The sequence below is a fragment of the Pelodiscus sinensis genome, chromosome 2 (assembly GCF_049634645.1).
Source record: "Pelodiscus sinensis isolate JC-2024 chromosome 2, ASM4963464v1, whole genome shotgun sequence".
NCBI classification, from domain to species: Eukaryota; Metazoa; Chordata; order Testudines; family Trionychidae; genus Pelodiscus; species Pelodiscus sinensis.
This window is the reverse complement of record NC_134712.1, coordinates 96,984,773-97,012,546: the sequence shown is the minus strand read 5'-3', so window position 1 is coordinate 97,012,546 and position 27,774 is coordinate 96,984,773. Positions and strand designations below refer to the sequence as shown.

General features: G+C 44.2%; 1 long non-coding RNA gene across 1 annotated transcript in view; it reads left to right on the top strand.

Annotated features, from left to right (window-relative positions):
• Window positions 1–25,813, top strand: part of LOC142826751 (uncharacterized) — a 108,272-nt gene extending 82,459 nt beyond the window's left edge. Inside the window, exon 4 of the long non-coding RNA XR_012900983.1 lies at window positions 24,177–25,813. This is a non-coding gene — a long non-coding RNA (uncharacterized LOC142826751). The remainder of the gene's footprint in view (window positions 1–24,176) is intronic.
• The last annotated feature ends 1,961 nt before the right edge of the window (window positions 25,814–27,774 follow it).

Here is a 27,774-nt window from a genome sequence, read left to right as displayed (position 1 = left end):
AGGACACAGCATAGAAATCTAGCCAACAGACACTATCCTAACATAATGCTGGCCTGTCACCGACCACATCTATGAGGCAAAAAGAATAGCCCATTTTATGTACTAATGTGACATGTGATTTAAAAAAAAACATCAAACAGGCATTTCTCATTACATTTATTAAATTGCATTAAGGTTGTTATTAATTTACTTAGTTAAAACAAAACCCTCACTAACTGGAAAACATAATTATTTAAGCTAATGTGCTGATGACTTAAAACGTCATGTTATAGCTTGTAATCCATACTTTTAAAATGAATGATAGAAACAGTTCCTTTGACCTGAATTCCACTGAATTTAGTGCATGGCTGAAGAAGGGAGAAGGAAGCTTAAGAAAATATGTGCTAAAGGTGGAAGTCATATCTTCTTAAGCCACCAACCTCATTCTAAAACGCCTCAATGAACTTTAGAAATATTGAAAATACCTATACCGTACCATACTTCTACTATAAACAATCCATACTCTAAATAAAATACAGGCTGAACCTCTGTGATCTGTGATTCTCTAGTCTGGCAACATTTGTGTTCTGGCAGGATCACGGATGTTGCCAGACTAGAGTGCCCCAGTGGCAGAGGCTGCCAGCTGGGCCAGCAGGACAGTGGAACTATGGGGTGCCAGAACCATAATTGGTAGGGCCAAAAAGCTGACAGGGCAACAATCTCGTGGGCCATGGGAGCTTGTGGAACCTGGGGGCAGCGATGCCAGGTAGCTGGGAAGAGGAGCCCAGCAGGGAGGCTGGTGCCCCTCCCCAAGCTTCTCCTGCTTCAGCCAACTCCGCTATCAGAGACCACACAGGTCCTGAAGGTGCCGATGCAGGGAGGTCCAACCTGTACTCATTTTCTGTACAGCAGCAATATGTGCAAATCAGCTTCTCTGACATTCCCAAAGGCTGCAGGAGTTTCTGTGGCATCTTAGATTTCTCTTGGTTTTTCAGACAAGCACTTTCTTCCCCTAGTATTTTCTGATATTCTCAGCGAGTTTCATTTTCTTGAGGATGTTTCTTATTAATAAATAATAAATCTGTGATAATTCAGCTGCTTTCAGCTGCTTTCATCCCAAAGGATCCAAAGGAGCATTGTAACAATGGGATCATTCTTTCCTCTGATTTTTGCCAAGGTGGGTCAAAAGTCTGCCAGAGGCAATGGGAGCTAAGTCTAAGCACCATCATCCTCTCTTATACCATCAACTCTATGAAGGCCATTCTGTGTGAACTCAGCTCGACTGGGAGTTCTCTGAACTTACACTCAAGAGGAGCATATGAACAGAGAAGAAATCCCAAATTGTAAGACATAATCCCCTGGTAAACCCACATAAAAATGCCTATGGAAATTAGTTCTTAACTCTATCAACAATAACTCTTCCGATAACCACTCTGTCAGGGCCAGATTAAGACCTTTAGAGGCCCTAAGCACATATGTAATTCAAAATAAAAACAATACTATACCGTAAAATCTCATTATTTTGGGTGCCCCTGCTTTGCTGGTGCCCTAAGCACATGCTTGGTCTGCCTTTTGGGTAATCCAACCTTGCACTCTGTGCCTTCCTAGCCCATCAGAGAATGTGGGGTGGATATTGTGGCCCACATGCAGAAGGCCCTGAGAGATGGTGGAAACTGGGAACGCATTGTGGAGAGTCTGGTGTCCTACCCCAGACCTCTGTGAATATGACAAGATCTGTGAGCTTTGTTCTGTATTTTGGGATAATCATAGGTTGAAGTGTGCCACCTCCCTCCCCTTTCACAGTCTGCCAAACCTGGCCCATTGAAGGGAATCATGAAACAGAAGCTCTGTAGCCTCATGCCACCGAGTTTTGCACCTAACTTTGGCTCCACTATGTATTGTTATGCAAGCTGGCTTGATACAGCTGGCTGACTGAACAGATAGTCACTATTAAAAACTTACATTGTGGTCACACACTGGTAGTTGCTGGATAGTGAGGTACGGGAACACTTTTCCTCCTTGAAAGATACAGAGTCTAAAAAACAACAGGTAGATTTAGGTAAGCGTGGGGATATAACAAAATGTAGTCATTGAATGGAAGTATTCGCCACATATCTTGTTACTTCCCTAGGAAGTCTTATAAGAGGAAAGTATTGGCAGATGGAGGACTTGGGGTGAAGGGAAGGAGATCAACAGATATTTCTGTTACACATATTGAACCCACATACAATATCTTAATAATTTTGTGGAACATATTGTATTAAGTTTATGAATGTTTTATGGATTATTGTGGGCCGTGGACTGTACGAAACTCTGTAGTGGAAGGGCTACCACAGCTTCTCCAGCGAGTTGGCAGTTTTTCAAAGAGCCATTATTAAGGGCACAATAGCAAACTATCCCACTGCATAAAGCTGGGAAGTATGACAAGAGACCACTCTGGCTTAACTAGAAGATCTTCAATGATCTGAAACTCTTTAAAAAAAAGGCCCTACAGAAAGAGGAGACTAGATCAAATTACCAAGGATGCATACAAGCAAATAGTACAAACATGTGGGGACAAAATTAAAAAGGCTCAGGCACAAAATAAGATTAAACAAGGTAGAGACATAAAAGGTAACAAGAAAACACTTTACAAATATGGTAGAAACAAGAGGAAGACCAAGGTCAGGGTAGGATTGTTCCTCAAGAAAGAGGCAAAAACAATAACAGAAAATGTGGAAATGGCAAGTGCAAAATGACTTTTTTGTTTCAGATTTCACCCAGAAGGTTAGTAACAATTATACATCTAACACAGCAAACACCAGTGAAAATAAGGTAAGATCAGAAGCTAAAATAGGGGAAGAACAAACTAAAAATTATTTAGGGCTCATCTAGACTACACTAGGGTGTCGAAAGAGGATATGTGAATTCCGCAGGAATTTGCATATCTTCTTCCGATCTCACTTTTGAAAGCAAAATGAAAGTAGTTTAGATGTGGCTTTTTCAGCCCCCCTGTGTCTAAAAGACGCTCTTCCTAAAAAAAATGAGGTTTATGGGAATTAACAGACCAGTCAGTTCAACGTCAGTACCCACAAAGATAAATTAGTAAATAATTAAGCAATTTGTAAACATCTAGAAGATAATAAGATGATAAATAACCCGCTAGCTACCTGATAGCATTTTGACAGGGTGACAAGACTTGTGGATAAGGAGGAAGTGGTAGATGTAGTATATTTTGACTTTATGAGAAGGTGATGTGAGACAGTATCAAAAGACTCACTAAACAAACTAGGGCAATATTCTCCTTAACCTCTGATGATAAGACAAGAAGCAATAAACTAAAATTGCAGCAAGGACAGTTTAGGTTGGACATTAGGAAAAACGTCCTAACTGTAATGGTAGTTAAGCACTGGAATAAATTGCCCAAGGAGATTGTGAGATCTCCATCACTGGAGGTTTATAAGAGCAGGTTAAGCAAATACCTGTCATGAATGATCTAGATGATGCTTAGTGCTGCCATAAGTACAGGGGACTAGGCTAGATGACCTCTCAAGGTCCCTTTCTATCCTCCGACTCTAGGACTCTACGTGCAGATGGGTTCGTTACATAAGATATCCAGTAAAGGAACAGCAACAATGTCACATGATGTCAGGTCACTAACCAACTTAGCTCCAGTTGTGAACTGTGAAATGCTATAACACAACTGGAATGAGCCTTTCTGTGGCTCAGCATTCAAAACAAAATTAGAGCATAAAAATAACATCATAAATATTCAGGCTACCGTAACTCAAATACTTTGCACCCCAATAATCCTTGTCAATATGTTTTTAATGAAGAGGAAAGTGACTGTGTGATAAAAGGTCTTGCCTGGGACCTTTCATCAGTATAAAGAACAAGATCCAAATGGCTATGTTTTCCCAGTTCTTTTCTGCAACATGCACCAACAGATATTCACTACACTCTTATTTTTCCCCTTACTTTTGATTGTCTGACATGGGTAATGCATATGCAGTCAGGCAAAGGAGGACTACACATGTTGTGCTTTCCAAAACCAAGGAGAACAGGGAAGCATGCATACCACTTTTATTTAATATTTTTTAATGATGGTGACTACTTCTTCAAATAGAGAGTTAAAATATTTTGAATTTTTTGAAATAAAAAAAAAGCCACCTTGATTGGAAAAAACTTATAAGGGATTATAATCATGATATAGTTTTGGTAACCCTTTAAGCAATGCAGAGGAGTCCTAATCTATAAAAACTGGATATACAGAATGTTATCTACCATAACATGAGAGTACGTGCCCATAAATATTCATGTTTGGAATGATGGTAGGCTTCACCTTGCTCCAGCAGTTGCACTTGTGACAGAAAATTCTGGAAGGACATATCTTCCACCCCTCTTTACCGGAACAGATTCAGCAAGATCAGGAACCACAAATTCTTCCTTACTTTTCTTCCTTAGGACAGTGATAATGTTTTCTTCCTCCTTTGTTAAAACACAAGATTGACCATACTAGGTCAGATCAAAGCCCATCTAGCCCAGTATCCTGTCTACCGACAGTGGCCAATGCCAGATGCCCCACAGGGAGTGAACAGAACAGGTAATCATCCATCAAAGCATACAAAGAGAGAAAGGTGAAAATTGCCTTTGAACAGAGCAGTTGGATGATCTATTTGGCAGATGAGATTTGCTGTGTTGCAAGGGGGTTAGCACAGTGGAACCCACTTATAACAAAATGACACTTCACTTTAAACAGCATGAAACTCTAGTATAAGCAAAGTCAAACTTCACAATAAGAATGTGTCTTCATTAACAATGTTGATTCTCAGAGTTCTCCATTGCTACAGCTCTAGCAGAGGAGGAAACTATAGTGTAGCTGTGTTCAGGTGTTTTCACTATCATGTAATTAAAGAGGAGGGCATGTAAACTATAAAAATAATTTTTTTCTATGTAAAAAAATCCTGCCTGTTTTGCAATGAGGAAAGGATAAAAATAAAAACACATTCAACAATTTGTGAGTGTGTATGTATGTGGGAATATTATTGTTATAATTATATGTAGTGTGAATGTAACTACAAGTGCCAATCAAGGACCACGGTCCAGTTGTGTTAGCCACTATACTAAGGTAAAGTAGAAAGAAGCTATCTTCCCCAGAGAACTTGCTGTTTTGAGTCTCAATTTTGCAATGTGACCCAGAGCATGTCTACACTACAGAGTTAGTTCGAACTAACGGATGTTAGTTCGAACTAACTTTCATAGGCGCTACACTAGCGCTCCGTTAGTTTGAATTTAATTCAAACTAACGGAGCGCTTAGTTCGAACTAGGTAATCCTCATTCCACGAGGATTAAGCCTAGTTCGAACTTACTAGTTCGAATTAAGGGCTGTGTAGACCGTTAATTCGAATGAGTGGGAGGCTAGCCCTTCCCAGGTTTCCCTGGTGGCCACTCTGGCCAACACCAGGGAAACTCGTCTGCCCCCCTCCCGGCCCCGGACCCCTTAAAGGGGCACAGGATGGCTACGGTGCCCGTGCCAGGTGCAAGCCTGCCAGCACCCAGCCAGCAGACCCTGCACCTGGCACGGATCGAGCCACCCACCAGATGCCCCCCAGCCCTCCCCCTCTTCCCGGGACCAGGCTGGTGGCTCCCGTGAGCTTGCCCATGACCGCAAGAGGCGGGCACCCGCCTGGGATAGTGCAGACGTCGTGGACCTCGTCCACGATCTCTGCACTAGGCACAGGAAGGTGGCCGTCTAGGGCAGGAGAGCTGCCAGCCTGGCCACCCAGGAGCAGGAGTGCATGAAAATCAAGGGAATCCACTGAGACCCCCGACCCTGAGCCCTGAGCTTACAATGGCCATCCTGGGTCAGACCAAAGGTCCATCTAGTCCAGTAGCCTGTCTGCTGACAGCGGCCAACCCTACGGACCCTGGAGGGGATGGACCGAAGACAGTGACCAAGCCATTTGTCTCGTGCCATCCCTCTCCAGCCTTCCACAAACCTTGGGCAGGGACACCACTTCTACCCCCTGGCTAATAGCACTCCATGGACCCAACCTCCATGACTTGATCTCACTTCCCTTTAAACTCTGTTCTAGTTCTAGCCTTCACATCCTCCTGCAGCAAGGAGTTCCACAGGTTGACTCTTTGCTTTGTGAAGAACAACTTTCTGTTACTACTTTGAAGCCTGCTACCCATTCCTTTCCTTTGGTGTCCTCTAGTCCTTCTTTATGGGAACTAATGAAGAACTCTTCTGTATGCACCCTCTCCACCCAACTCCTGCTTTTAGAGACCTCTATCCTGTCCCCCCTCCGTCTCCTCTTTTCTAAGCTGAAAAGTCCCAGTCTCTTTAGCCTCTCTTCATATGGGACCTGTTCCCAACCCCTGATCATTTTAGTTGCCCTCCCCTCTCCCAGCCTCCCAGTCTCCCCCAGTTTTGTTCAATAAAGACAGATTCCATTTTGGAAGAAACGTTATCTTTATTTTGTACATCAAGAAGAGGGGCAAGGGAAGGGTAAGTGGAAGGAGATGAGGGAGGAATGGGGCACAAGCCCCCGATGGGGAGGACTGGACTGGCTCTGCGGGCTTCTGGGGGTGGAAGCTCTCCTGCAGCCCCCAATTGCCCCCTCTTCCCAGATGGCAGCCTGCGGCAAGTGCAGCCGGGCTGATGGCCGAGTGCTGTGATGTGCCCAGTGTGGGTAGTCCGGGCACTCCAAGCCAGGACTACTTTGCAAGCGGGGCACCCCTGAGAACTGTCTGTCTGGGGTGGGGGTCGGGACCCTTTAAGCACAGCCTTTGGCTAGCCTGAGACAGCATCTCCATGCTCTAAGTCCTCCTCTGATGCCCTGCCGGCACTGCTTCCGGCCATCCTTAAGCCCGAATCAGGGTCCACTTAATGTGGACATGCTAGTTCAAATTAGCAAAACGCTAATTCGAACTAGTTTTTTAGTCTGGATCCGTTAGTTCGAATTAGCTTAGTTCGAATTAACTAATTCGAACTAAATTAGTTCGAATTAGCGCTGTAGTGTAGACATACCCCCAGAGACTAGGCATTGGCTAACAATAAGGGTATGTCTAAACTACATGGCTCTGTCGACGGAGCCATGTAGATTTGTTGTTTTGGCAAAGTCAAATGAAGCCGCGATTTAAATGATCGCCGCTTCATTTAAATTTACATGGCTGCTGCGCTGAGCCAACAAACAGCTGATCAGCTGTTTGTCCACTCAGCGCTCTAGTCTGGATGCTCCCCTGCCAACATCAAAGCCCTTTGTCGGCAGCCTCGATAAACCTGATCCCACGAGGAATAACGGGGCTGCGAGAAAGGGCTTTGATGTCGGCAGGGGAGCGTCCAGACTAGCGCGCTGAGCGGACAAACAGCTGATCAGCTGTTTGTCGGCTCAGCGCGGCAGCCATGTAAATTTAAATGAAGCCGCGATCCTTTAAATAGTGGCTTCATTTGACTTTGCCTATGTGTCTAATCTACATGCCTCTGACGACAGAGGCATGTAGTCTAGACACAGCCTAAGTTACTATAGATGGAAGTTTATGGGGAGAAGGGAGGATGAAGAAACTACAATATGAACATGTTTGGAGGGCTATAGACAAGTTATGCACCCATACACACAAGTCCCATTGAAAGAGGTTTTCCTTTATGCTCTGAGAAGCTGATTTCCCGATGTCAGCACAACGACAAAACTGTTCTTCTTTCAGCATATTGCCTTTCAAATGTAGGCAGCATTATTACTGGTGTTTAAAAACAGCTAGGCATATTCATGATAGACCATCAGCATTAGATCTGTCACAAAAAATGTCCGGTGCATCCAGAAGTCTCTTCAACAAGCACCAAAATGCTACTAACCAGTTTGCTTTAATTCTTTTTTGTACTGAAAAAGATCATACAGAATCAACCCAGTAAAAAGAATTGCCATAAAATCTCACACCATTGACTTGTAAATGGAATTGAATCTGTAGAGTCTACATAATGATACTATCAAAAAGGGAAGGAGCTATCACATTCATATAACAGATGAGATATGAAATGACTACTATGGCAGATGAACACCCCAGAGGTATTTTGCTTTATTCTGCTCACCGCGTTTATATCTCCAGTTTCTCTAATTTTAGTTGTTTCCCCCCTCCCCCCAGGTCTCAAGACAAGAGCAGAATTTCTTTCTTTCTTTCTTTCTTTTAGTAAATAACCTCATACAGAAGTCAATAATATAAATACTTATGCTTCCAAGGTCAGGGCTGGGGTTTTATTAAAACTGATTTTTCACAATGTATTATTGTGCTGTTGTTTCTGCCACTGCTGCAGGAAACCTTCCAGTCAACCTCTCCCCACCCCACCCCCTTCCTATAACCATCACCTGGGCTGTTGAGGAGTTAAAGTATATGTAGCAGACAGGGACAGGGTACTATCAGTTTCACCTTACCTATTCTCCAGCTCAGAGAATTGCCTTGCTTAGGAACAGCAGATGCAAAATCCTCTCAGCCGTCCACCCCCCCCAACCCACACATTCCTTCAATTTTTTTACTTCCTCCTTACCCCTCAGTCTCAGCATTATTAGTGACCATGTAACATAATCAGAAGATCCATTTACTTGAGATTCTCACATTGTACATGAAGCTAAAACACAGTGTCATAACAATGAAAAGTCAACAGAATCACAAAGCCTGCTTTTTGCATACAGCTGCCAGAAGAATGCATTCATATAGCAGCAATTGTGTAGTGCTTCAGTTAGTCAGCATGAGCGGGATTAGTACGCAGACTCTTCTATCTCAGACCTCCAGGGATTCACACCCTGGCTTTAATTAGGGTTTGATCCTGGTCCTGCTTCAAAGAGACACTGAGATAACTGCAGGCCCTTCATATTGAGCTAGATGACCTCTGTCTATATGGAAGATAGAGACATAGATACACACACACACTCTGTCTTTCTCCTACGACTCTTTATAAATTATTGGCGATACTACAATTTACAAGCTGGAGGGTACTGGTTAAACTGTGTGCTTTGGACTTATTAAACATTGCTGGCCTCAGGGAATGAAATGAACCAGTGCTCATTCGTATGAAGTGTTGTTGGCACTCTCTAATTGTATAGAACAATGTAATCCAATGTGATGCAATGAAGATGTATGGAGAAAACCAGCCTTTTCTTTTGAAAAGAAGGCCAATGTGTTTTAATTTCTACTTCATCTAGTGACAGGTCAAGAAATGAAATGCACCATGTGATCTAACACCACATATACATCCCATATAAATCCTAAACACAGGTCCACCTAATACGAATATTTAGGGTCAACTAAAGAGTGGGTGGCAAATAAATAATCAAGACAGGAATTTCAAAGGTAAAGCTTGCTCTGAATTGATCATTCATAACGCTCTGAATGAAATAAAGAAATGCCCCACACTGGGAGTGAAGCATATATATACTGGCTTTTGAATAACATGGTGTTAGTCAGATTGCTTCAGAACCTTAAGCTTACTTAAACTTCTTTTCTCTATCCCCTTTCTTTGTTTTGATTTGAAAAACCCTCAAGGAAGACTGTAAAATGCATATTATTTACCTGAAAGAGCAGTGGCCTGCTGAATGAATATGTATTTAGAGTCTGATCCAAAGCCCACTGAAAGCTAATGGAAATATAACCATTGATTTCAGTGGGCTTTGGATAAGGCCCGTAAGCTGTTGTCTAAACTGAATATTTTTTCTAACCTTATGTTAATAATTTCTGCACATATTAGCAATGTAAGAAAAATAGAAGTAAAGCACTGAAGCCTTGCAAGAAACCAACAAGTATGGTAACACACTCTGTTTTGCTGTCCAGTGCTAATTGTGTGTCATAGCAGGACATTTGATTTATTTATGTATGGGAGAGGGATATTGACTCTCTAGAGGGAGGACACTGTGCAGAAAAGACAGAGAAGGGCTTGAGCACAGAAGGAAGGAAGGAAGGAAGGAAGGAAGGTGACACCAGGCTGAGCGAGAAAGATTGGAACTGGTGTGTATTTTAGAAAGAAGAAAGCAAGAGAGAGAAATATTTTTTATTATCATTGAGAGGAAAGGAGACAAACAGGAGACAGGGAGATGAGAGGCCTGAAGTCTGGTCTGTTAAAAGAGAGACTCTGAAGGCAGCTCCCCTGAGCCTCACCTCTTTACTGCATCCCTCAAGGCCTGGCATTAGTGTAGGTGGGCCCCACCTCAGCTAATATCTAAATTATTAGAGTATGCCTTACATGACATTCAGTGTGTCCATCTCAGTCTTTGCATACCAGTACTATTTAGGGATATCCATCAGTGCCAGTGCAGAATTCTTCCAATCAGATGGGTGTTTCATGGAGCTACAGTCTGGCTACGTTGTGAGGCCTTGCTGGAGGAACTGAACACTGATTACCAGCTTCCTGAATGGGGAGAATGGCTCAACATTGGAATTGCTTCCCTATCTCTCTTTGCGTGACTTCAAGAGACCATGGGGAGTGCAGATCAGGTGCTGAGGTGAACAGAGCCAGCTCCTGGGATGGAGCTCTGCTTGCTTGAAATGGCCCATGCTTGTGAAATGTACACACTGTGCTCTGAACAGAGGCTTGTCTATCCTCCCGGACAGGAACTGGCATGCACTTCACTCCACTCCTGCTGGAATTATATAAGGGCAGGACACCAGAGTTTATTGTATCTCATGTCTCATCTACTGCCCTGTAATAGAGAAAGATTTGCCTTCCCAGCATGGGGCACAGTAGTCCTTTCCAGGCAGAGGAACGGGCATAGAATTCGTACTGTGACTAAGGCTCTAGACAGAAGACATGTTTAACAATTAACACAACCCACAGAAATGTTCGTGCAATATTCATTTCATGCCAAGCATGTGCCTGTGCTTAGCAGCATAGCTGCTGCTCTCTCAATTGCAGGTCAACAGATTCAGAGCATTAGCCAAGGCAGAGCCAGAACAGATGCTGGCATCTAAAAGGAATCTTAATTGCTAGAAGCCGTATCTGTGGCCAAGGGAGTACTTGTGCCACACACCTTTTTAGCTTAGCCAATGACATTTGAAGCATTTCAGGAGGCCTGAGGTCCACCTTGGTTGGGTTTTAGGCAGCCAGAAGACTGGAATTCTTCCCCTCCCCAAAATTCACAGTTTGGACCTATGTGAGAGTCATTTCATTGTCGGAACTTTTGGCAGGTGCCCAGTGCAACAACTGGCTAATTTAGGCTCAAGATCCAAAAAGGTGGGCTTCCTCAGGGTGTCTCCTTGTAAGATGGCAGCACTGAATCTAACCATTTGGGGGAGGGGCAATTGTGAACTATGGGCCAGGACACAACCCCCTGGGAAACTGCCACACCAATTCACTTGGCAATCGTACAGGCTGGGAGGAGAGGGGTGCTGAGATCCCCTCTTGCTTCAACCCCCAAAAGGGGAGGGATGCTAGCCAGCGAGTGTGATGATTGACTCTTCCTGTAGTGGGAGTCCCGAGAACTGGTAAAGGATCAGGAGAGAGGAATGATTGCCTGGAGCTGTCACCCGGTGGGAAATTTGGCTGTAATTTGATAAATTGTAAGTTGAACCTTGATTAAAACCCTTCTGCCCAGGACTTTTTGTGTCATAAGCACACCTAAGTGCCACTATGAAAAGCCCTGTGTAATCCTAAAATGACCATACGGACATATGACCATGCTGGTGTAAAGTCCTTAGCTCTCCTACCTACCACCAGCCAATGTTTTTATCAAAGGAACAGCAAAAAGCTTCCTAACTATCATGGTGGTTGTACACTGGAATAAGTTGTCTAGAGAAGTTGTGGAATCTCCATCTCTGGAGATATTTAAGAGCAGGTTAGATAGATATCTATCAGGGATGGTCTGCTCCCGTGAGGGCAGGGGACTGGACTCGATGACCTCTCGAGGGCCCTTTCAGTTCTAGTATTCTATGATTCCATGAATATTCAGCAGGGTGGGACACTCTAAACAGCTGCCTTCTCCTCTGCCATGTCTTTGTGCATATCTTTGCGTCACATCAATCTGTGTAATGTTTTTGGCGCCTTGTAACATTTTCTTTTCTTGCCTGGATGTAACCTACAGGTAGTAGGTAAAAAAATCCATAAGTGTGTGACTTTCAATGAAACTTAGGCACTTTTTAGTCACATGAGGGATTTTGAAAATTGTACTCAGAATTGCCACACCTAAAATGTATTATTACTCAAATAGATCCAGGCAAGGCAGACAGGACTGATGATATTCTCACCCGATAAAAAGAAATTCATCACAGCTCGCAAAAAATCACTTATTCAAGAACTAAATGAAGACAAACAGAATGTAATACACTCTCTTTATAGAGCCAGCTAATGACTTCCAATAATATTATACACCATGCCCGCTACAAGGTGACAATGTATAGCAGGAATAATCAATTATTTTTGTCAAGGCCCAAATTTCTTGGTCAAGGTATAGTCAAGGTCCAGACTTCAAAGACAAAAATAACAAACAAACAAACACAGACAAATAAATAAATAAATAGATAAATAAATCAAATAAAAACAACAACTCAATTAAAAGATTTCGTGGTCTGTTCAAAAGTATCTGGAGGTCCAGATTTGGTCCATGGTCTGCCAACTGATTACCCTGGCATATAGATTAGTCATTTAGTTTGAACGCTCTAGTTCAAATAAAATAAGAACTAATCATTGTCACCTCTTCATCCAAAGTCAAACTTCATCCAACTCTAACCTGATAAAGGTTTGAAATAGTTCAATTTAGCTATCATTAGTACTAATATTTATTTATTAGGCACTCCAGCACTTTCAGTGCCCAGCCTGAACTGAGGCAGGAAGCAGAAATCTCATGAGATCCTTTTAGGCATGGATGGTAAAGATACATATCTGACCTTGGGGATAATTATCTGAATTGAACTTCCAAACCGTTTTTAGTTCTTTGAGGTTTGCCCTCCTCCCTTCCCAATATATGTAGGATATGCAAATCTGTGACCAGAAACATAGCAGTTGTGAAAAAATCATTTATTTTCCTTGAAAGAATGCAAAACAACAACAAGAAAAAAAACCCCATAACACCAGCAACTCCTTAGATAGTCTCATAACATAAAAACATCTTACTTGTTTTCACATATTGTTAATGGAATTTGATCCTGCACTGAAACCTTGTGTGGCCCCTTCTTTAAACCAAAAGAGAATTTTACTAGCTGAATTTTGAACCCATGAAAATATGAGCTAATAATGGAAATGCTGACAGACTTTTAAGTATAGCAACATGAATGGCACCAACAATAATAAATATGAGGAGTGATTCCCAAACCGAAGACTGGCAAATAGTTACCCAGCTGCTACAGAAATAGCAAGATCGATTTTTTTTAAAGAAAAGAAATTAAATGAAATGGATATTAGCTGGAAACATCTGTGTTCACCACAGAGCAAAATGCATATTCAGCAGCCAGTTTATTGGCTCTTTAGAGGATGTGAATGGTGCATTGTAAATAATGACACGCCTGCAATAAATTCCCAGTAAAAAAGAGAGGGGGCCTGAGCTTGTTCCTCCCACAATTCACATTTCTGGGTCCCTGCTGTGGGTGATGATTCACAGCAGTCACAAATTCCTGTTTTCAAAATGCTATTGTATACTCCAGGGCTTTCATTAAGTTTTACACTAGCAAGGGAAATTTAAAACTTGTGTGTGTGTGAGAGAGAGAGCGGCTCTGTGGTGACATTCATTTAACACTCACTGTACTGATAGATGTGACAGGACGGTGCATGTCAGAAATCAGTCTGGGTTGCTTTCTTTAAATGAGAAGAACAGCACATAAAACCCTGACAGCGTATAAGAACAATTCAAAATCCACCAAAATTGTGTCCTGACAGCTTTTGTGTGTGGAGGTGTATAAGACATTGCATAGATGTATTGGGCTTCAGCATTTAATTTGTGCTCCTCAGGAATAAGCAGCTATCTTAATTTCTTTCTTGATGCAAGTATATCAGATTCCGTGAATGTTATGTATAAAAGATGTACTGCTCTCTGCTTACAGTTTGAGGATTGAGCTAGCTGCAAAAGAAAGATCTCGCTGTGGAAAAAAATACCTTTTCCTGTCAAGATGGATATCAAAATGCTCAGGCAAATCTGTCTGACCAGGGAATTCCTAGAACATCATTCTGGTGTACCATGTTCTAGCGTAATCCCTGAACTAGGCCTTTCACCTTCAGGACCTGGTTTTATATTCAGTCTACATCATTTCAGCCAAGCAGTTGTTCCACAGCTGCAAAGCACACTAAGGAAATGCATTTTTGGCAGACTCACAAAGTTTCTGGTGCCCAGAGTTACACACGTTGTACACTATCTGCTGCCTAATTCCACTCACACTTAAAAAAGCATTGTAAGAGTTTTAGGAAGAGAAAAAAAATTGCCCAGCTGCTAAAACGTTACTCAAGTTTTTCTTCACACAAGTCTCATTCAGCTGAAGCATGAATCTGGGATTACCCATAGAGCAGTTTGCAAAGCATCTGGGTCAAATTCTGTTCTCTCGTTACACCAGTGCAGTTTCCCTAATTTCAGTGGAGTTGCTTAAAAGAAGGCAGAATTGACTCTTCCTCTCTCTCCCTGATGAAGTATATTGTATAGTGTGTTCTTCAGTGAGACGTATAAAATATGAATTGTACTTTTTAATCAAACCTGAGACAAGTTGCCTCAGTCAGGCCTGGTCTACACAACATGGGAAATTTGAAGTAAGATACACAACTACAGCTATGTAATTTACGTAGTTGGAGCTGATGGATCTTACATCGCATTTCAATGCCGTCCACACAGCAGGAGACCAACGGGAACAAACACTGCCATTGGCTTCCCTTAGTCCTTGTGAGGAGCAGAAGTACCAGCACCAATGAGGAGTCCTCTATACTACACCCACTAAATCAAACCCCAAATGATTGACTGCAGATGCATCAATCTTCCATGCATTGTAGACTCTGCATTGGACCCAGCACAGAAGACATAGCAGTCTGAATTACAAACAGTTTGTATTCACACTAAGAGAGTTTGGAAAGATTCCAGTTAATCCAGTTTGTTTCACATTAATTTTATCTGTGCTGTGCAGTTTGGGCCATTTTCCATTTTGAACAGCTCTTTGGGCTAACAGTTGGGAACAGCCTCATTATTTTTATATGGCAAAGATTTGGAAACATTTTCTTTTTCCTTATGTGGAGCCCTCACTTCCATCAGGTTGGGGGTTAAGGTTCAATATAACCGTTAATTATTTCACTTTATTAAAAAAAAAGCTGGGGTGGAAAGATTCTTGAAATACTAATTAATCAAATGATTAGACTTCATTCGGTTGTTGTGTGAAGGGGCTGGAGTACAGAAAATTAATTTCTCTTATCAAGGGGCAGGCTGCCACTCTTCAGTGCAGCCCCTCCATACTGCTTCTGCTTCTTAAATGTTTCCTCTTCCTCTGTGTGGTGTTCTACAAACTAGAACTGCCTCGTTCATTATCTCTCCCTGGGATGGGGTATGTGTACCCCATACTGAATCAGGTGGAGTTAAAACCCTGTGGGAAGAGGAAGTCCCACCCCTTCGCCCAGAATGGGCATGCTCCAAATGCTAGGGCATCATAAAAGGCAGTAGAGCAATTCAGTCTGGGCTGGCCACTGAAGGAGAAGGACCTCCACCAGGAGTTCCAGAACCAAGCCCAGCAGAGACCCCACAGGCAGGACTCAGAAACTCAGGAGACCACGGTGAGCTACCAGCACTGGAGAAAGCCCGGGGGAGACAGCTACTGGAGAACCAGAGAGCCCAGGGACCATCTGGGGTGATGCCCTTCCAAGTCTGGTAGGAAGTGATGCAGGGAGGGTGCTGGAGTGCTGTCTTCCCCAACCTGGTGAGCTCGGCATGTTTCAGCCAGACTCACCATCAAGCAAGTAGTACAATGCTCTACCTCTCACTGGGCCCTGGGTCAGGACCTCATGGAATAGGGAGAGCCCAGGTCCCCCTCCTGGAGCGGTTGCTCCCACTCCCGATGTATAGACTCTGGCCACTAGTCTGTGCTTGCCCTGGATTAAAGGGCTACCCCTATAGATTCTGGCTGGTTGACTGTGCTGTGGCTGTGACTGTGATTAAAGGGCTACCTCACATTGACTCTGGCCATTGGTCTATGCTGCCCTGAACTAAGGGCCTTACCTCACTGACTGAAGCCTTTAAGCCACACTGTTTTAGATCCAGACTAGTTCATTTAGACTGCAAGAGGTTGCTGGCAATCTGACAGTCAACCAGACAACAGCCACACCCCTGGGTACTTGAAACCCGGAGATGTGGTGTGTGTACCCCACCACGCTCCTCCATGCCAATATATTTGAAGCCAGAATAGAGCCCATCTCTCTTCTGTGCAAGGAGGTGCAGAGTCTCACCTGTCATGACCACTTTCCTCACTGTGATGTGCGGTATATAATAGTTATTTTATTTCCTACATGTTAGACCAGGATACATCTACGAAGCTGCTGTTAGCAGGGCAACAGCCATTTTGTGGAATAGAATCAATGCAGAATGTTACAGAAAAGGCCTATACTGCACTGTCTCACATGAGACTTTACCTTTGTTCCTTACTCCCTTTGTAGTGATCCTAATCTTAAAAACAAAATTACTGAGGCTGATAATATACAGGCAATAAATGGATGCAAAACATAACACCCTCAGGCAGGGGTTCTGTGGAAAAGCCTCAGCCAAAATGGTCTTTTCTAGGGTTACCAGATGGTTTTAAAAAAAATACCGGACATACTTGATCTCAGATTGGGGGAGGAGGGAACTGGCTGGGTGGGGAATGGAGCTGGCTGGGAGGGGACAGGGGGAGCAGGGCTGGCCGGGGGAGATCGGGGTGGGGTGAAGAGAACCGTCCGGCGGGAGAGTGTTGGGGGGAGAGGGGCTAGCCGGGTGTAACCAGCTGCCAGGAAGCAGGGCTGGCCAGGAGGGGGTTGGGGGGAACAGGGCTGGCTGAAGGAAAACTGGCCTCCGGGGGAGAGAAGGAGGGGGGTAGAACCGGCTGGCCCAAGCACATGCAGATCTCGGGGTGCTGACTATGCACGGTCCCAGCGGGGCTCATGGGCAGGTCTGGCCCCAGGGATTCCATTCCGCCCCTGCCCTTACCCAACTACATATTGATACTCATGATAATAATAAAAACTTAATTAGAAAATACCAGACACTTATACAGAAAGCTCAAATACCGGACTGCCTGGTTCAAAATCGGACACCTGGCAACCCTAGCTTTGCCAATAGATTGTTTTCATCACGGAGAATATTTTTTGATCCTATCACCTCACTTTGAGTTCAGCTTTCTTCAGTTTTGTGGTGAAGCTAGGTTTTTAACCAGGATCTGGTCACAGAGGCTACGTCTTCAAAGTAGGAATAAGAGCCTCCGGAAAAGGGCACTTTTTCCGGAGGATCGGGGCCAGTCTAGACGCTCTTTTCCGGCTTTTTTAAAAGCCGGAAAAAAGCGGCAGACATTTTTATTTAAATGCCGCGGGGGATATTTAAATCCCCCGCGGATTTCCCTACGACGACTGCTGAAATTTACATGCCCCTTCCGGAAAAGGGGCCAGTGTAGACGTAGCCAGAATGAAAATGGAGTAGGAAGAAGAGAGCAAGTGCAGTAACAAGAAAAATCATGCCCTGCACATTTTCAGAACCATCACAATTACTGCCAATATCCATAGCATTTTTTGTTTGTTTGTAGCTGGATAATTTGGGTCCCTAAATGTGTTAGAGACATCCTGCCAATATCCTGTACCTTGCACAGGGTGTGCCAACTGATAAATAGCTCTTTTTTTTATTCTAAAACATTGAATCCTTATCCTGTCTTAATCAAGAAAACCCAAAATGACCTCTGAGTTAGGACGAAGGAAACTGAGCAGTACATTGATAGAAACACTTTTGTACTACACTGAGCAGTTTACTAAAAACAAAATGATCTCTCTTAAAGCCCAGTCTATGTGTGGTGTTGGTTTTCACTTCTAAATTCTGGTGTGGTATGGCATCGTATAGTATGGTAAGGTATCATATATTATGGTGTGATGGAGTCCAGTATGGTGTGATATGATATTCCTTACTCCCTGTGCAATAACCATGCTAATTAAGGTCAGCTGAGGTGCTCAAATTAGAGGCTCATATGGTTAGTATCAGAAGTCTTAGCCTGTACAATTCTTCTCCCAATGGTCTGTTAAAACCCAAACCTGAGGACTTTCAGCATATGCACCAGTGTCTGAAAACAGACTTTGAAAAAGGGGGAGTTAAAGAAGGGGGAACCTGATCATTCAGATGAGACAGCTGGATTTGGGCAAGGGGAGTACTGCCGGTTTATTTTGTAAATATTTTCATTGGGTTAGCATCTAGAGGGAATGCCGAGGCACATAAAAAATGAAATAAATAAATGTTAGTGTCTTAAAAGATTATGCGGTATATTCACTCTTTATATTCAGATTTTAAGACTAGCATTTTGTAGTGTTAAAAAGTCATGGCATTTTTAAACAAACTGCTCATTGCAACGTGGCCAATTACCAGTACTTTTTAAAAAATATATATACAATTAGGATTGTATTGCATGTACTAAAAATCCCACGTTCTCTATAAATGATAGGAGTCTTTTTCCCTACTAAAAGCACCTTTGGGCCCAATTACTTTAACATGAGGGTGGGAGTCACACTCTTTAGTGACTTCCATTACCCTATTTGCAAACCTCATTTCAGCAGTAAATCTCACAGGGCACATTGCTGTTTCTGGGGTGCACTTTTTAGAATTGAGATTGAAAGGGCCTTTTAAAATCAGTTCCTTGGGGCTTCAGACACAAAATAAACCACTTACATATGCATTGCAGTGTGGGGAAACCAAATAAATGATATCACAATTATTTATACATGTTCAAGACTTTGTATATGTTCTAATTCCAACACACTTTATGTAACTTACCCCACCTCCTTTGATTCCACCCCAAGTTAAGGAAGTAGAAAATCAGTCATGAGAGCCCTAAGCATTGCATGAAAAACTGCTTTCAACCCCCAGGAGAGACTGAAATATATTCCCTAGTAGAGAACTTAGGAACTTTTCCCAAAATTGCAGGCATGTGAATTATTCCTGCTAGAGGTAGAGAGAGACAGAGTGAGAGACAGGAAGGCAAGAACAGTAACTGCAGTTTCTCCTCACAAACCTATTCTTTCCTTCTCTGCTTATCAACATGTAAACTTTGTTTTCTCAGGAGTAATGATTTTACAACCACCAGGGACAATAGTAAACGTCAGATAAGAGACTCATTACACATCAAAACAACCCTGCCTGACAAGACTGGAACAAAACTCAGGAAGAGAGTGTTGAATTTTAGCTGGTTATGTTTTGTTTAAAAGATGCCATTGACTGTAATGTAATGGGATGCTTTTCCTGTTCTCTTTTCTAATAGAACTGGAAATGGGTTTGAACTGGACCTCTAAATCCAATCTTCCTGTACTCGCCAAACGTTGGAGAAATTCCCATCCAAATTTAGGTCAAAAGTCAAACATTTGCCTATGACATGTCTCTTATTACAATTGTATTTTGCTACATGTTACAAAGGATAAGAACTGGCAACATAGGTGTACAGTTTTCAAATCCTACATTGTGGAGTGTGCTGCAAGTTGTCATGGCAATGACCAGTATGAAACTGACTCCTGCTATGAAGTCTCATGTGATTTTTGTCAAGATTTCATGATGGAAATTATCTGCTGAGTACCCAAACTCCTCAGGGTATGTCTACACTACAGCGCTAGTTCGAACTAACTTAGTTCGAATTAGTTAATTCGAACTAAGCTAGTTCGAACTAACGCGTCTAGAACTAAAAACTAGTTCGAACTAGCGTTTTGCTAGTTCGAACTAGAAAGTCCACATTGAGTGGACTCTGAACAGGGCTTAAGGATGGCCGGAAGCAGTGCCGGCAGGGCATAAAAGGAGGACTTAGAGCATGGAGATGCTGTCTCAGGCTAGCCGAGGGCTGCGCTTAAAGGGTCCCGACCCCCACCCCGGACACACAGTTCTAAGGGGTGCCCCGCTTGCAAAGAAGTTCTGGCTTGGAGTGCCCTGAGTGCCCACACTGGGCACATCACACCACTCGGCCATCAGCCCGGCTGCACTTGCCGCAGGCTGCCATCTGGGGAGAGGGAGTAATTGGGGGGCTGCAGGAGAGCTTCCACCCCCAGAAGCCCGCAGAGCCAGCCCAGTCCTCCCCATCGGGGGCTCGTACCCCATTCCTCCCTCACCTCCTTCCACTTACCCTTCCTTAGCCCCCCTTCTTATTGATGTACAAAATAAAGATAACGTTTCTTCCAACATTGACTCTGTCTTTATTGGAAAAAAAACTGGGGGAGACTGGGAAAAGGAGGTGGGAGAGGGGAAGAGAAAGGCTGGGAGAAGGGAGGGCAACTAACATGATCAGGGGTTGGGAACAGGTCCCATATGAAGAGAGGCTACAGAGACTGGGACTTCTCAGCTTAGAAAAGAGGAGACGGAGGGGGGACAGGATAGAGGTCTCTAAAAGCAGGAGTTGGGTGGAGAGGGTGCATACAGAAAAGCTCTTCATTAGTTCCCATAAAGAAGGACTAGAGGACACCAAAGGAAAGGAATGGGTAGCAGGCTTCAAACTAGTAAGAGAAAGTTGTTCTTCTTCCCAAAGCAAATAGTTAACCTGTGGAACTCCTTGCTGCAGGAGGCTGTGAAGGCTACAACTAGAACAGAGTTTAAAGGGAAGTGAGATCAAGTCATGGAGGTTGGGTCCATGGAGTCCTATTAGCCAGAGGGTAGGAGTGGTGTCCCTGCCCAAAGTTTGTGGAAGGCTGGAGAGGGATGGCACGAGACAAATGGCTTGGTCATTGTCTTCGGTCCATCCCCTCCAGGGTCCCTAGGGTTGGCCGCTGTTGGCAGACAGGCTACTGGGCTAGATGGACCTTTGGTCTGACCCAGTACGGCCATTGTAAGCTCAGGGCTCTGGGTCGGGGGTCTCAGTGGACCCCCTTGATTTTCATGCACACCTGGTCCTGGGTGGCCAGGCTGGCAGCTCTCCTGCCCTGGACGGCCACTTTCCTGTGCCTAGTGCGGAGATCGTGGACAAGGTCCACGATGTCCGCACTAGCCCAGGAAGGTGCCCGCCTCTTGCGGTCCAGGGCAAGCTCCCGGGAGCCGCCAGCCTGGTCCCGGCAAGAGGGGGTGGGCTGGGGGGCATTGGGTGGGTGGCTCTGTGCCGTGCCAGGTGCAGGGTCTGCTATCTGGGTGCTGGCAGGCTTGCACCTGGCACGGGCACCGTAGCCAGCCCGTGCCCCTTTAAGGGGTCCGGGGCCGGGAGGGGGGCATAGAGTTTCCCTGGTGTTGGCCAGAGTGGCCACCAGGGAAACCTGGGGAGGGCTAGCCTCCCACTAGTTCGAACTAAAGGGCTACACAGCCCTTAGTTCGAACTAGCTAGTTCGAACTAGGCGTTAGTCCTCGTAAAATGAGGTTTACCTAGTTCGAACTAAGCGCTCCGCTAGTTCGATTCAAATTCGAACTAGCAGAGCGCTAGTGTAGCGCCTATTAAAGTTAGTTTGAACTAACGTCCGTTAGTTCGAACTAACTTTGTAGTGTAGACATACCCTCAGGTCTTTAATTCATTAATATATACAGGCAGTCCCCGACTTACGCGGATCCGACTTATGTCGGATCCGCACTTATGATCGGAGCTCCTCCGGGGCGAGAAAAGCTGCTCCGGGTCTCCCTGGTGTGCTGGGGGGGACTCCCCAGCACAGCAGGGAGACCCGAGCAAAGCCGCACAGGCGGCGGGATCCCGCTGCCCATGCGGCTTTGCTCCTTTGCCCCGGAGCAAAGCCGCACAGGCAGCGGGGTCCCCCGCCTCTGCGGCTTTGCTCCTGTCTCCCAGCAGCACAGGAGCTCCCAGCGGGACCTCTGCGCCTCCGCGGCTTTGCTCGGGTCTCCCTGGTCTGCTGGGGGGGAAGGGGGCGCGGCTAGTGTGCCCCCTCCCCAGCAGACCAGGCTTTTGTTGCGGGATGCCTGGGGTAGAGCAGCTAGGGTGCTGCCGGGTTGGTCCTGTGGGGACCTACCCGGCAGTGCCCCAGCTGTTCTGTCCCAGGAGTCCAGATTCAGCCTCTGTTGAAACTGATCAGCGGTTGATTCCAGGAAGCCGGGGCAGAGCAACTCTGCCTAGGACTTCCTGTAGTCAGCCGCTGATCAGTTTCAGCAGCGGCTGTATCTGGAGCCAGTTCCGACTTACATACAAATTCAACTTAAGAACAAACCTACAGTCCCTATCTTGTACGTAACCCGGGGACTGCCTGTATGTATATGTGTGTGTGTATATATATATATATATATATTTTCTTGGTTGTAGATATTTGTGTAAGGATATATTTTATATGACATAATTTTGAGATGATTGCCAATTTTCTTTTCTGCATCATTACAACAGATTATGTGATACCTAATGATGGGCCACAAAAGTCCAGTTTGAGTCCAGGTTTTAAATTCCTCTTCTCCCCTCAAATGTTAAGGGTGTTGACACCACAGCAACCATTAACAGTTATTGCAAATTAAAATATTGCGTCGGACATTGCCAGATTCTGACTGCCAGTTGGCTCTTTTGGTTGCATTGGCTGTGCACTTACTCCCAAAAGAGCACAGCTGGGACCCAATCACCAAAATGAAATATCCTTCCACTTACACAGTGGAGCTTGATTAAGGCTGAATGGGGACATGCAACTGATTGGATTTCTGAAGACGACTGTGCACTCCCATTGCCTATACAAATCAATTGCACTTCTATTTCTGTTGGCTCAGCTTCTTAGGCCTGTAAAAGAGGCCCTGCAAATTTTGGCAGACAGCACTGAAAATCTGCTCTTAAATGATTACTAAATTGTGTTGAGAGGTTTGTCACCATCTTCATTTGAAGTTGTTCACTAGAAGTGGGGGAAACCCTAAAGGCAACTCTTAGCATAGGTTCTAGCTCAGTACTGGAACTGCCTCCCCGCACGACTTTTGCCAGAATAGTAGGAATAAACTTCAGTAAACATGCATTTTGCTTGATCATAGCTATTAAATTTTGTAAAAAAAACTTTTTTAGAACACTAGAGAAGAAAAGTACCAAACGACAAAAGTTTATCTTTGCCTACCCACCTCCCAATACCTGGCTGCCCTTTCAGTAACATTTTGTGAGCCAATGGTTATTTTTAATTTACCCAGTGCTGTTATTTTTTTTAAATAGTAATTATAATTCTTCAGGGGTGGAGGTCTCTTGGCCTTAGAACTTGATTTCATAGGGTGCCCAAGATGCAGTGACACACACACAAAACATACACACAGTGATCATTTGTCACCCAAGGTGAGGGACAGTTTGGACAATATTTTCAGAGTTGAGATGAGTGGCCATGAAGAGGCATTTGCATGCCCATGTAGGAGCTTATGTGGGAGTTGAGAACCCAGAGGATTTTTAAAGTTGCAATTTGGTAACACCCTGTGTTGTGGGAACTCACAGTGAACTTACATGGAGGAGGATGGTCCATCGGATGGAAGCCAAGCTCCAAAAATACTCCAAGCCTTCAAAAGTTAGTCAAGATAGAAGCATAATTAAGGAGGAAGAAAGTCAGAATTATCAAAGGGGTTTAGAGGAAGCAAAGAAGAAGAGGTAGAAAGCGGTGGAACACACACGTAGGAATTTCTGGAAACTGATAGCTGGGATTAGGGGACTAGAGGACAATACAAATTATAGACTTCAATACAGCATCAAGCCAAGCTATAGCTGCAAGTCAGGCAGGAGGCACGGAACAGAGGCTCAGAAGAGATGTCCCAAGATCTCTGAGTTTGGAAAAATCCCTAGTTGTTCACCTCACACTGTAGCCAGTAGATGGTGAGTTCAAGTGGATATATCCAAAAGCCGTTGGAAATTCCTATTTGGAGAAGCTGCTGCTTGTCTTATTCACATCTAATTTCTGTAACATCTCAGTACAGAATGCAGAAAGATGTTTTAATATCAGTGACCAATTTCTAAGATTTTTCTATCAATTCAAAGAAAATTGTTGAATTGTTTCAGAAGGCCATAGTTGCCTCATGATAAGATTACTGAAAGGCCTTTCAAGATCTTGGACTAGAGTTGCGGAGGGTCAGGTTGTGACCTATAGAAATGTGAAGAATAGGAAGTGAGTAACTAAAAAGAATGTGAACACTTTATCTTTTCATTGGTCTTACAGGTGCCCCATTGATCTCCATCCAGCAGCCAAGATCCCATTCTATACCCTATCAGAACCAGAACTCGAAGATCTCCAGGAATCCCACCCAACAATCATCTCGCAAAATTTCATTTATCCATTGACAGCAGCATTAAAATCAGTTCCACAGGAGTTTAACCAAACAACCATCCAGGAAGCATATCCTCAGTCTTTGCCAGAGTCCCTGTCAAACAAGTATCTTTTGCAGACTGCTCAGAAAGCCACAAAGTTCAGGCTTTTTTGGAGTAAGTTCCAGAGTCACATGGTCCTCAGAGAGAACATCCTCCCTGCTGCACCCTCTCTCACAATGAGGGGAATCGCTGCTGACTGCAGGTGGGGTAATATGGCCTGGGGAGAGAGACAATCCTTCAAGTAGGCCAGTCCCTGGCCATTTAAGGCTTTATATGTCATAACCATCATCTTAAACTCCACCCAGAATCCAATGAGAAGCTAGTACAGATCCTGATGTCAAGAGCTGCCAGTGCTGTGCCTTGCTCACTAAGCAAGCTACTGCATTCTGGACCAGCTTCAGTCTCTGAATGACTTGGAGGTGTAGTCCCATGTAGTATGCATTGCAGCTATCTGATCTTTAGGGGATATAAAATGGGGATAACAGTGGCAAAACCTGCTTCCAGAAGGAAAGGTTGCAACCTCCTAGCCAAACAAAGATGGTGAAAAGCTGATTGAGGCACATCAAACAGCAGCTGGAAGTCTAAGCCATCCCTGAGCTGTGAACCTTAATAGGTAAAGGCAGATACACTCCCATCAATAAAAGGAATCGATAATACTCCTGCCATCTCCTCTGGCTCCTTCCCTCAGCCTACAATCATCCCCCCAGTCAGCTCACTTTCTCCTGTATCCCGATTTAAGCTACCCTCTGACTGAAGTGTTGAACTGCATAAACCGAATCAGGCGAAATAGAGACATACATCTGAGCATCAGCAAATAGAAAACATTGTGCCCTAGCACACTAAGGCCAAAGAGATCAAAGATGCTACATACTGTGAGAGTTATCATACCACGCTCTCCACTCAGTCTCATCCAAAAATGGGAAGAAGTGATACTGGCCTGTAGCAAGGTGGTGAGCAGTGACTTCTTGAGCAAAGGCTGCATTATGGCTTCCTTCAAAGCATGAAGTCAATAGTTAGATGACTAGAAGGCAGATGGCTATATAATGGTGTCCTAGCCAACAATAAATAACCATTTATTCTTTCCAAGACACTGGGCTATCCTCAACCAAACTGGTTGCAGCAGTGTTTCTTCTATTCAAAATTCAAGTTATTTCCTGATGTAAGTTTGGACTGTTGGAAAGACTTAAATGAAATAAGGCTTTGTTTAAATTTAAAAGCCGCTCATATTCCAACCATTTAACTTATTGTCAGTTTATATGTAAGTAAAACAATACGAGTCACCATTTTTTTACATTCTCCTTTAACATTCATCTCAGCAAAATGCAACTATTGTATCATCCTGTAACTGGGCATCTTCCCCACACTAGCCCTTTAAGGGTTAAAACCCAGGCCTGCTAGAGGGCTGAGAGAGCGGAGCCCACAGCTGAGGCAGATGCAGCCAATTAGGGGCGAGCTGGGGGATGTATAAATGAAGGCTCCAGGAGAGAGGTGAGGACACATAATCTTGCTCTAGCTGGGGAGCAGGAGGGACCTGGCTGCCAGGGAAGCTGGAGGCTTCCTGAGACAGAGCAGGACTGGGAAAAGACAGGCAGAGCTGGGAAGCTCTAGCCTGACCTCACTCCCAGGCTGCAGGAAAACAGCTAGGATAGGAAAAGGCAGCAGGTCCACCCTCCCTTGCCAATGATGAGTGGCCATTTCAGACTGCAGTTTGCCCCTGAGGTAAGGGACTAGATAACAACTGGCAGTGGGTCACTGAAGCAAGTGGATACAGGGAGAGGATATAGGGGGACCCCAGAGTACAGGGGCACTGACGTAGACAGTCTGAGGAGGAAAGGAGACTGTGGCCAGGAAGGGACACAGAGCTGATCCAGCAGACGACCTGCACCAGACTTAGGACATCGACCAGCAGAGAGCACTCTGAGGCAGGAGTGCTGATTCTTGGAGGACTAGTGGGAGATGCTTGGGGAGGGGGGGAGAGATGAGTGCTTGCCCTGTGACATGTGGAGGAGAATGTGAGCACCTCCCTCCAACCCCCACCCCCTCCCACTGGTCACTCTGGGAATCAGCGTTCCTTCCTCAGCGTGCCCTGCTGTAGTGAATTTCATGCTCTCCAGCAATGACCATTTGATCCGTAGCTGACTGAAATCTATAGGTGTCTTTCTATAGAAAGTAACATACAAGTTTTTCCATTAATTTAAATGGAAGTTTTACTTGAATAAGATCTCCAGAGCTTGGTCATTAGTAAATTATTGATTCTGACATTGGGGAAAATAATGTAAAGATGCTATTAAAATGGGAGTTTACAGTTGCAGCCAGCTGAACCCTTATTACAACCATTACATAGTGATTATAATGTCAGTGCAAATTTCAGAAGACTCACGCACAGTCTTTGATTGCGCTGCCAGTCAAGTGCCAGTATAGTATCACTATGACTTTAGAAATTAACTGCAAAACACTTTGGATACCTCTACACAGCAGAGTTATTTCGAAATAGCTGATGTTATTCCAAAATAACAGTGTGTGCCTAAACTAGCAGCCTTTATTTTGAAATAACGTCAAGCTGGAGGGCTTCTTACTTTGACTCAGGGTGACCCTCATTTCACAAGGAGTAAGGGGAGTAGAAGAAAGAATGTTCTTACTTCAACTTCCTGCTGTGTAGACAGCATCAAAAGTCGAGTTCAGCTATTTCAACTTCAGCTATGTAACTGACATAGCTCAAATTGCATAGCTTAATTCGACTTTAGCCCTGCTGTGTAGATGTACCCTTTCAGTGCATTTGACAGTGTAATGAGGGCACAATAATTACCAGTAGTACCACCAAGCAAACTGCATAAACAACAAAAAGCAAGGCTTTTTGAGTTGAGTTTGCCCCATAGTGTTAATTTAAGCCACAAAATCCTTAGATGCAGTCATCATTGTGGTGGCCTTTAAGATCTCTCCCATCACCCTGGGTGGCTTTATAGTACATATAATCAAATATGCATCATCTGCTAAAGACCTGCTAAAGACTAGTCAGAGTCACCACAGTTGATGGTGTCTCACCCGCCTTCCTATAGTGAAATTCCCAGACCTGACTCAATCTTGCCAATCCACAAAACTGTGGGACAGTCCTGTGGGTGGTGCTAGCGAGGGTCAGAATGTGCACCCCTTTGCATGCTAATGGAGAGTATGAGAACTGCGTGTGCTGGAGTGTTTTTGTCTATCCTGGTGACATTGCTGAAGAGCATGAAATGCCGCTTTTAATGAGAGACTGGAGAAAGGCCAGATCTTTGCAAGATTGTGACATTTCACACAAAGTCAACCCACTTTATGGTCAGGATTTGATGCTTCCCCTAGCTACTCCAAGGCTATGTCTAGACTGGCATGATTTTCTGCAAATGCTTTTAATGGAAAAGTTTTCTGTTAAAAGCACTTGCAGAAAAGAGCATCTAGATTGGCACGGACGCTTT